Here is a 10,721-nt window from a genome sequence, read left to right on the forward strand (position 1 = left end):
AATGGGTGAAAGTCGTGTAATTAGAAACAAGGGCCAAGGCAGTAGAAGTATAGAACGACGAAGTAAAATTCATAAGTGGGCAAAAATTTTCTAAGTCTTAAGATAGATGAAGAGCATGCCCTAGCAAAACGTTTTTCTAAGTCCTAAGAGGGACGAAGAGCATGCCCCAACAAAATTTTTTTAAGTCCTAAGAGGGACTAAGGGCATGCCCCAGCAAAGCAAATCATAGCAAGACAAGAAATATAAACCATTCACAAATCACATGAACGCAAAGAAAGTAAATACACATATATAAGAAAAGGTTGTAAAATGTTCAATAGCCCCAAAACATGCAGGGCACCCAAAAAAAGAAAAAAGAAAAGAAAGCAAGTGATAAAACTAGGCTGGAGGGGCATTGTTCCTTTTTTCGGGTGCTGGAGGATTTTCACTAGTAGCAGCCTGGGCAGCTTGCGCCGCCTCGTCTGCCTCAATCTCCTTGTCTATGGCCTCAAAATCCAAATCCTCCAAATCTGTCTCAGGACTGTGCTTCAGTAAGTATCTCCTCAATAGTTCGAAACCTTTAAAGTACCAGCAAAATAAAACTGCATTATACTCGTCCGTGAGCTAAAAGGCATGAATGGCCTTGGCAACAACACTTTTTGTCTTTTGGTTAGTCGCAGCAAGCTATTCATCCTTCTGCTTCACTAGCAGCCTCTCCACGTTCAATTGCTCAGACAAAGGCTGGATCTTTTCCTTAGACGTGTTGTTGGCATCCATGGCCGTTATCAGGTGCTTCCTTAGGCCAAAAGCTTCAGCCTTGGAAGTGGCCACCACAGCTTTCTCCTCGTTTATCAAGTATTGGGAAGTAATGTGCATCGTCTCCCCCAACACTTGGTAATCACAATTGCACAAAAAATCAAGATCGGCTGAGACAATCTATGCTTGAGGACAAAAGAAAGAAGAAAAAAAAGGCTACCTGGACGAGCTTATGAACGTGGCGGTTCACCATCTCATGGGAGGGCACACTAGAGATCTCTTTTAGCTCATCGGGCATCAGGACCTCATTTGCCTGAGCTAGAGTTGTCCCAGCATCCACCCAAACACTGGCCCCTACTTTATCCTTCCCTTTATCTCCAGTCTTGCACTTCTTGGCACAGGGAATGACCTTCTTGATGGAAACGCTAGGGGAAGTAGCGCGTCCTTCATCTAGGGTAGGGGTGGATGAACCTTTCTCCGTCACTTCTTTCTCTTTTTCTTTCTCTACAACCCTTAACCTCCACATACCGATACTGGAGAGGGGCTCGTTTTTCTTCATCTTAATCTTGGCGTACAACTCCTGGTTAAACTTAATTGTCATCTCTGCAAAAAGGAAAAACAAAGTAAAAATCCAGAAAAGACGATCCATTTTTCGCCTTAAGATAACTTACTCTTCTCTTCTTCCAGATGAATGGCGCGGAGGATGTAGTGAGAAGGCTTTGGTCCCAAACATCGACAAGCCAAAGTCCATGGATCAACTAGTTCGTCGAAATCTTCGATAGTACTAGCATACTTAATAGCCTCTTGACCACACTCCTCAAACCTGCTTTCAAGCTCAGGACGCTCTTTCATTACAAAACAGAAGAGTACACAAGGTTAGAATGGATGATCAACACAAGAAGTAAATTGAAAGAAAAACATCTTGTGAGAGGCAAATGCACCAAACTGAGGGGCCTCCCACCGACGTAGTAGCCTAGGGACGTCCCCCCAAAAGTTGTCAGAAAGGGTCTCCCAACCATCAACCGACATGAAGAAATATCTAGACTTCCAATAACGGAAGGACGAAGGGAGGTTAATGATAAGACGAGGCTTTCTATCCCAGGGCATGAGCTCATAATACCCAAACTCTTTGGACTCTTTTAAGCGGTAAAGGTGGACGAACTCATTGAGCGTGATCATATCCTCATCAGCTATGGTCGTCCAAATCACCATGCAGCTTATGACGGTTCTCCACGAATTCGGCACAAGCTACCCCAGAGCTATGTTCAGGTGGTGGAGGAGTTCCATTAATAGCGGGTGGACAGGAAGTCTAAGGCCACACAAGAACGCAGCCTCATAAAAACAAACCTCACCATGAGCAAAAGCACAGGACTTCTCGCCCTTCCTAAGAAGATGAACCCTAGTCTCCGCAGGGAACTGGAACCTATCCCTGAACCTACTAAAGGTATCTACTTTTAGAGAGCACTCTTTTTTAAGGGCGTGAAATTTTCGGGGTGTAGCAAGAATGAAGGGACGAGAAGACGAGGGTACGGAAGAAGGCACAGAGGTAGCTGTGCCCGTCTCAGCCCCAGCCATGCCAGCACTGGATGACAGGCTTGTCTCCAAATCACTCGATCTAACCTTAGAATCCATACTCTCCCTCCTTAAAGCCTCACACACAGACCTAAACGTAACATAACAATAATAAATCTCTTTCCCGTGGGAGAGACAAAAATCTTGTCATTAACACCTCACAAAGGCGTTATGGATACCACATTGAAACCACCATTAAACCACCTCCAACGGCTAGGAAGAAGAAGCAAGTGTATATATACCAACACCCCAGGACCTCACGTGGTATGGATTTTCTACATAATATACTCTCACATTTTGCTATCAGACCTTCTTTTCTCTCTCTCTCTCTCTTTGTTATCTGACTTTATCATCGGAGGCTTTGTGGCAGGCACCACACTGGTAACCCATATACCTTTCATCCTTTGTTCACTCCTGCAGGATTTCTAGTAGTCTTGGACAACTCTCTCTCTCTCTGGACGATCATTTTGACTAATGATTTCAGCATCATCAATTTTGATTGCAAATTGACATGATTTTTAATGGCGATGTTAACCATCTACCAAACTCATAGAGATTAATCTGTATGATACAAGTAGTCAATGGTTTCATCTCTCTATGTACGTTGGAACCCCAAACACGGAACTCTACCCAAATCCTTGGGTTTGAAATTGAATAGTTATCGGCATACAAGTAAAAGCTCACAATTTCTTCCCTATATCTTTATTTAAATTGTTTTGGAATTATTTCCACCACCCATTTCTGGTTATTTCACTTCGCTTTGTGGTCAAACATCCTAGCTTGTGTCAATCAAATCGTGTTTGTTGGGTGGTAAAGTTCCAACCATGACCAAAACAAATGTTCAAACCCTTGTAATTCTTATCAGATTCAGATGATTTATAAGCCAAAGGTAAATGTCCAGTCACATAAAAGACGCGTAAAGTAAAGTACAAACATGGATCAAAGTTCAAAGATTTACATGGCAAAAAGTTTAGCTCCAATCTTCCTCCTACACACTAGTTTGAAAAAAAAGGTAAAAATATTATTTTCATCTTTATATTTTGACATTATTTTTGTGTTAGTCCTTACTTTTTTTATTTTACCATTTTTAGTCTTTAAATAAAAAAAAGTTCTATTTTAGACTTTACAATTACCCACTTAACAGAAATATCGTGGCAAACGGTCCAATAATAAATACGGATATTCCTGTTTGGACTTTCTAGCAAACATGAACCGACAGATACGGACCTGTTGGATAGACTTTATAGAAATTTAAACTTGTCCAAGATCAAAGATGAACGCGTAGTCTAGGGCTCTAGGCCTTTGACAACCAGGAATAGATATAGCCGTATAGGATGCGGTAGTGCACTTTTCCTTGCAATATATATAAACATCAAACTTTCGTTCTTGGTTTCAATATTATTTGTGTCTCTCTTTCTTTATCCAATATGGAGTCTCCTACCATTCTCAAGTTCACAATTTCTCTCTCTTTCTTTTGTATGCTTTTGTTGTTTGCTTCCTCACTGAATCCTGTATTTGGTTTGGAAAATTGCAACTTTCCAGCAATTTTTAACTTTGGTGACTCAAATTCTGATACTGGTGGATTGTCTGCTTCCCTTATAACAATAACACCACCATATGGGGAGACCTATTTTCACAAACCTGCTGGAAGGGCCTCCGATGGCCGGCTCATGATCGATTTCATGGGTATGTACCTCGTTTCTTTTTAGCAGATCTTAGTCTTATAAACTAAGAATTTTGGAATTAGATTCTCATAGTTAGTGTTGTATACCTTTCTTTATATGCAGAAGTTGTGTAAGTGAGGTCGTTTAGTTATCCATGTCAGTGTTAGACTGTTAATGATAGAAAGTATTGCGTTCTGTTCTGTTAAATATTGCGCAAATAAAAAGAAAATTGGTCAAATAAAAAACATAGTATATAGATAGAGTTTGCACTACTAAGTAGGCGGGGTAGGCCCATGAAGATCCATAGACACTCATTTTCTCATTGACTGTCCCTTTTTATCCACATTAAAATGACAGAGCAACCAAAGCGCCAAAGGTAGAATCATGGGTTATATACTATGAAGTACGGGTGCGGCGTTTGGGCCGCCGCACTCGCGTCGGACGCGGCGACGCCGCTGCCTGTGCGTCCGTGCCGCGTCTGGCAATAAAAAATCATTTTTTTGGGCGCGATTCGCGCTGATTTGGGCCGACGCGCGCGAAATTGGGCCGATTCGGCCCGAATCGGTCCGTATCGGGTGAATTCGGTCTGGCCGATACCGGAGAATCGGCCGATATCGGCCAAAATCGGCCGATACCGGCCGAAATTCAAAAAAAAAAAAAACAACAACAACAACAGGTGCGTATGGCTGGAAAAAAAAAAAAAAAAAAGGTGCAAACGCACCATTTGGAAAAAAACCAAGACCCAACCCTCTCACTCTTCATTTTTCTTGAGCCTCTCTCCCACTCTCTACCTTCACTCTTCAGCTAGGCTCTCTTCTATTCTCTGTATTCTAGTTATTATTTACCATTGCTCTTAAATTTGGTATATATTTATATAATGTGAAAAAGTATGTTTAGCAATATATTAAAAATATAAATAAAAATATTTTTAATAATTTTTTAATCGCCGCACCCCGCCGCACCCGCACCCTACTTTTTCAAAAATTGCCGAGTCCCGCACCCGCTCCCGCACCCGCACCCGAATCTCGAAACGCACCCGTGCTTTATAGGTTATATATGGTTCCTGGTAATAGATGTTCTTAGGACATTTGTTATTAGGTTATTTTAGAAAAGTTTTAATTCATCTTTTATTAGAAATATAGAAGATTGTAAAATAAATCAGTTACTTTTTCTTTTCTTATAAAAAATAGGGATGGCAAAATTAACCCAAACTCATCTGTTCACCCAAACCCAATCACTTAAATGAGACCCAAATTCACTCAATTATTTATTGAGTTAAATGGGTGTTAATTTATTATGATCCAAGTATCATTTTTACAAATCACCTAACTCTAAGGGGGTGTTTGGTAGAGTAGTTTGAGATGAGATTTTTGTAATTTTTTGAAATATGTGTGGGTGAAAAAGTATGTAAAAATGTGTGTAAAATTGTTTAAAATGTAAAAATGTGAGTTTGAGATGGGAAAACAAACAAGCCCTAAAATATCCTAAAACCGAAAAAATGACCGAAATACCTCTAAAACCTAAAGATTGACCAAAATACCCCTAAACCTAAAAATTACGAAAATACCCTTGAAACATAAAAATTGACCAAAATGTCTCTAAAACCTAAAAAAAGACCAAAATACCCCTAAAACCTAAAAATGACCAAAATACCACTAAAACCTTAAAATTGACCAAAATACCCCTTAAACAAAAAAAAAGGACTAAAATACCCCTAAAACCTAAAAATTGATCAAATACCCTTAGACCTAAAAAATGACCAAAATGGCCCCGAAACCTAAAAATTGACAAAAATACCCCATAAATCTAAAGAAATGACAAAAATACCCCCTAAACCTAAAAAAGACCAAAATACCCCCAAAACCTAAAAATCACCAAAATAACTCTTAAACCTAAAAAATGACCGAAATATCCTTGAAACCTAAAAATTACCTGAAATACCTCGGACACCTAAAAAATGACCGAAATACTCTTGAATCCAAAATATAACTAAAATAACCCCTAAACCTAAAAAGACCAAAATGTCCCCGAAACATAATAAAATGACCAAAATACCCCGAAACCTATAAAATGACAAAAATGCCCCTTAAACCTGTAAAATGATAAAAATGCACACTAAACCTAAAAAATGACCAAAATCCCTCCTAAATCTAAAAAATGACCAAAATACTCCCTAAACGTAAAAATGACCAAAATACCCCGTAAACCTAAAAAATGACTAAAATACCCTCGAAGCCTAAAGAATGACCGAAATATCCCCAAAACCTTAAAAATGACTAAAAGACCTCCAAAACCTAGAAAATTACAGAAATAGCCCCAAAAATGTAAAAATTAATGAAACACCCCTAAAACCTAAAATATTAGTGACATTCCCTTGAAAACTACAAAATGACTAAAATATTCTTAGAACCTTTAATTGGACAAAAATATCCTCGAAACATTCAAAATACCCCAAATCCCTATTTTGGTAATTTTATAAGCTTCAGGTGTATTTTTTCCATCTTATATGATTAGTGGTATTTTGGTCAATTTATATATTTTGAGGGGTATTTGGTCGTTTTAGAGGTTTCAGGATATTTTTGGTAATTTTAGAGGTTTCGGGTTATTTGTGATCATTTTAGAGGTTTTGGGTTTATTTAGGCCATTTTAAAGGTTTATGGGTATTTTCATCATTTTATAGGTTTCAGGGGTATTTTGGTTTTTTTTTTTAGGTTTAGGGGGTATTTTGGTCATTTTATAGTTTTAAGGGTAATTTGGTCGTTTTTAAGTTTCAGGAGTATTTTGGTCATTTTTAAGGTTTTGAGGGGTATTTTGGTCAAATTTTAGGCTTTGGGGTTATTTTGGTCATTTTTTAGATTTAGGGGGTATTTTGATCATTTTTAGGTTTCGTGGGTATTTTGGTTATTTTTAAGGTTTCGGTGGTATTTTGGTCATTTTTAGTGTTGTTTATAGCATAATTGGTCTTTTATAGGTTTAAGGGGGTATTTTGGTAAATTTAAAGGATTTTATGAGTACTTGGTCATTTTCAAATTTTAGTGGCATTTTGATTATTGGGTAATTGGGTGGGTTGGGTTTTACCTATAATAACTAGGTTGGGTTGGGTTGAGTTGAGTTTATTTATTTTTTATTTTTATTATATATATATATATATATATATATATATATTTTAGAGAGTGTAAACCTATGACGTTCGCTCTTATTGATAGCTTTTTATCATTAAACCAAGATACCAAATTGGTTTTTTTGGTGTAGGTAGGGATTGCCTAGATCTTTTATTTAATCATTAAATATTTTACTAGTTGAATTAACTGAAATCCATGGGTTGGGTTTAGGTTAGAAGTAATTATTTAAGTGGGCAATAAATGGGTAAATGAGTTTTATGTACCTAACTCAATTATGCCCACCCAAAACCCACCCAAACTCAACCATTTGACACCTCTAATAAAAAATTTCTAATAATATTTTATAAATCAATACTCTTGGGACATCTGTTAATTTTTTCTTTTTAGTATCATAATATGTTGCTCCAACATCATAATTTGAACGTTGGATATAAAAGTGACGTTAATTTTTTTAAAAAAAAAATTGTGAAATTTGTTATTTCCACCGCATTGTTGAAATTAATTTAATTCCCATTATAAGCGCTATGCCTAATTATCAACTGTTTGATCACACCCATTGTATGGTTGTAGCAAAAAGTCTTGGTCTCCCATATCTGAGTGCTTACCTTGATTCCTTGGGGGCCAATTTCTCACACGGTGCAAATTTTGCCACGTCTGCATCCACAATCAGACTACCAACCAATATTATACCTGCTGGTGGATTTAGTCCCTTTTACCTCGATATACAATACTCACAACAATTCGTGCAGTTCAAATCCAGATCACAAATGATTAGGAAAAAAGGTAAATTCAGCAACAAAAAACTTTAGTTACACTTTCTTAGGTGTTATGTACTGTATTTTCTAATTAAATTCAATGATTGATTTTGATTAATATTTTATTTACAGTTTCTTAGATGTTATATATATTACAATTTTTAATTACATTCAACTATATGATCGGATTTAATTAGAAAAAGATAATAATCTTTTACTTAATTGTCTTTTATTGTAAAACAATAGTTACAAATTTGTATTTCCTTAGGTGTTCTTAGATTATTATTGTTTTTGTCAAGGGTTTTGTAAATCAATTGACATTCCCTTATGTTTTCAATAGAGATGTCCAATATTCAAACATGTGAATTTATTAATCAATAAACCCCATATTTGAATTAGTTGTCTTTATGGAAAGATTTGCTACATCAATTTATATAATTACATGGTAGGTTACAATGGGGGATGGGAATGAGAGATTCAAACTTTGGATATTTTCATTAAAAACACCAAAAGATGCAGAAGATATTAGTTAAGTTACAATACTCTTGGCACATGGTATGACCTTAAGGTACAACATTTAAGAAAATATATTTAGGGTAAAATTCTAAAATGCGTAAACATAATATTATGTATTGAAAAAGTTTATGAATATAACAAAATCTCACAGCATTTTTACAATACCATTGTTTTGAGTTGTGGTAGGTCCTAGTAAAATTTTATTTTACTATGACTTATGATAAGTTGACATGTAAGCTTGTTGTGAAGATGTGATATTTTGTTGTGCTCGTAAAACACCTCATATATTTGTTGAGAATTGAGGAGCTTATAACCATCTATATTATCAAATACATTTTTGCTTTATATTGGGCCTTTTTAAATTTCTTGTAGGAGGAATATTTGCAACTATAAGCCCAAGGGGGATTATTTTTCAAAAGCATTATACACATTCGATATCGGCCAGAATGATCTTGGTGAGGGGTTCTTTGGTAACATGACCATAGAGGAAGTCAATGCTTCTATCCCTGATATAGTAAACAAGTTCTCCATTAATGTTAAGGTAAATTTATACTACGATTCGATCAGTCATTGAAAATAGGCTGGCTTGGCGTTGGCGTACTACTTTAAGAAGAAACATGATCACTTTGTTAAACTAATTAGAGAAAAGGAAAAAGTAAATAAACAATCAAACAAACAACAACAATAAAAAGACAACAAAAGCAGGTAACTAAAGTTTTTATTTATTTTTTCTTGAAAAATATATAAAAATTGCAGGAATAATTTCATTGTGATTTTTTGTGTGTTTTTGTTTAATATATGTGCATAATTTGACTTACTTTAAAAAAAAAAATTTAATAGAGCATTAAATACACTTCAGCATGTGCCTTTAGGGTATTCATTAACTAAAGTCTTCTTTTAATGCTAATCAAGTGATGTTATGATGTAGAATATATATAATTTGGGAGCTAGATCGTTTTGGATCCATAACACGGGACCAATTGGCTGCCTTCCCTATATATTGGCCAATTTTCCATCAGCTCAAAGGGACAGCTATGGTTGCGCAAAGTCTTATAATGATGTAGCTCAATATTTCAACCACAATTTGAAGGAGGCCATAGTTCAACTCAGGAAGGATCTTCCATTAGCTGCAATCACATATGTGGACGTCTACTCTGTCAAGTACTCTCTATTTACTAAACCAAAGGATTATGGTGAGCCCCATAATTTTTCACATTGAAAATTATATAACAAAAAATTATTAGTAATTAGGGATAGAGACATCTTGATATTTTCAACGGCAACATCCAAGATTTAAATTGCTTATCCTTGAACTATTGAATATTTTCAAAAAAATACTGAGGTGCTTATTAGCATTTTTTTCATCTTTTTTTTTTTTTAACATTTATTTAAAATGAATTATTCTTAAGTGGCTTAAAATTTTATGAAAATTGCTCATCCTTCAACTATTGAATTGTCAAAAAATTTCCCATTGTTGCTTGAAAATGTCAGGATTTGAGCTTCCTCTCGTTGCTTGTTGTGGCTATGGTGGCATGTACAATTATGGTGTTGGTTGTGGAGAAACAATCACAGTCAATGGAAGCCAGATATTTGTTGGTTCATGTGAACGCCCCTCAGTTAGAGTAAATTGGGATGGGATTCACTATACAGAGGCTGCAAACAAGTTTGTTTTCGACCAAATTTCAACCGGAGCCTTTTCAGATCCACCAATACCCTTGAAAATGGCTTGTCACAACATTTAGATTCATAGGCACAGCTGCACAAGCACCTATATATAAATCAAAATAATCTTGTATTGCAAGTTATTATGTACTCATTAATTATCGTCTCCCATATAGATATTGGCTTAATTCTGAAATAGATATTTAAGATAGTCCTGTTATATATGTTGCAAAAGCACAAGCTTTAATATCAATTTGTTGAGAATAGCGGAGGTGTAAATATCTATTTGTTGTGTGTATAACCAAATAACAATGAGTTTATGCAAAATAGAAATAGAAATAGAAATAAAAGAAACAATCATACTGGAATCAATCATACTGGAATACAAAAGTATACGTGGTTCGGCTTTAGCCTAAATGCATGGATAGTGTTGAGAAGAAAGTTTCACCAACAAAAGGAGATTACAAAAAGTGGTATCAAAACACTCTCACAAAACCCAAATTTCAAATACTCCCAAGAGCTCTCACTCACAAGAAGCAAGTGACTAGAGAAACCTGAAAATCTTTAGAATAAAGTCACAGCTTAAAACTCTACCAAAATAATAGGGAATAGAAAATCCCTATTCTACTTTTGCGGCTAGGGTTGCTTCACATGTAGCTGCATAACTAGTGTATTATATTAAGGGAAATGTTAAT

General features: G+C 35.8%; 1 pseudogene; it reads left to right on the forward strand.

Annotated features, from left to right (window-relative positions):
- The first annotated feature begins 3,630 nt into the window (after window positions 1-3,630).
- On the forward strand, window positions 3,631-10,292 carry LOC142619225 (esterase-like; annotated as a pseudogene).
- The last annotated feature ends 429 nt before the right edge of the window (window positions 10,293-10,721 follow it).

This window comes from Castanea sativa, chromosome 12 (assembly GCF_040712315.1).
Source record: "Castanea sativa cultivar Marrone di Chiusa Pesio chromosome 12, ASM4071231v1".
NCBI classification, from domain to species: domain Eukaryota; kingdom Viridiplantae; phylum Streptophyta; class Magnoliopsida; order Fagales; family Fagaceae; genus Castanea; species Castanea sativa.